We start from the raw sequence: 271 nt of genomic DNA on the forward strand, positions 1-271 counted from the left end.
GCCTCCAGGAAAGGATGGACCAAGCGCTGCTGCTTGAGGCCGGATGGGTTAAAGCCCCCAGTTGCACCACGCTGCTCCGATTCCACGTGAGCCGAGGTCACCAAAGAGCCGCTGCTGCGCCCAAAGGGCCCCAGTCCCACCCGGACCCGTCCCCCCTTGTCCCTGCCCAAGGGGAAGAGCTCCAGGCTCATCTCCCCTCCGCTCCGTCACGGCTCGCGTGAGTCACAAAGTCCTGACACCGCTGAGTTCCTCTGCCTCAGAGACCAGCCCG

The 271-nt window shown here is 65.3% G+C and overlaps 1 protein-coding gene across 1 annotated transcript in view; it reads right to left on the minus strand.

The window, feature by feature from the left end:
- The window catches only part of LPAR2 (lysophosphatidic acid receptor 2), a gene marked incomplete at its 3' end in the record, with an annotated part of 5,364 nt that overhangs the window by 4,013 nt on the left and 1,080 nt on the right, over window positions 1–271 (minus strand). The gene's annotated exons all lie outside the window — the stretch shown is intronic.

The sequence above is a fragment of the Buceros rhinoceros genome, unplaced genomic scaffold (genome assembly GCF_000710305.1).
Source record: "Buceros rhinoceros silvestris isolate BGI_N320 unplaced genomic scaffold, ASM71030v1 scaffold29275, whole genome shotgun sequence".
Taxonomy (NCBI): Eukaryota; Metazoa; Chordata; class Aves; order Bucerotiformes; family Bucerotidae; genus Buceros; species Buceros rhinoceros.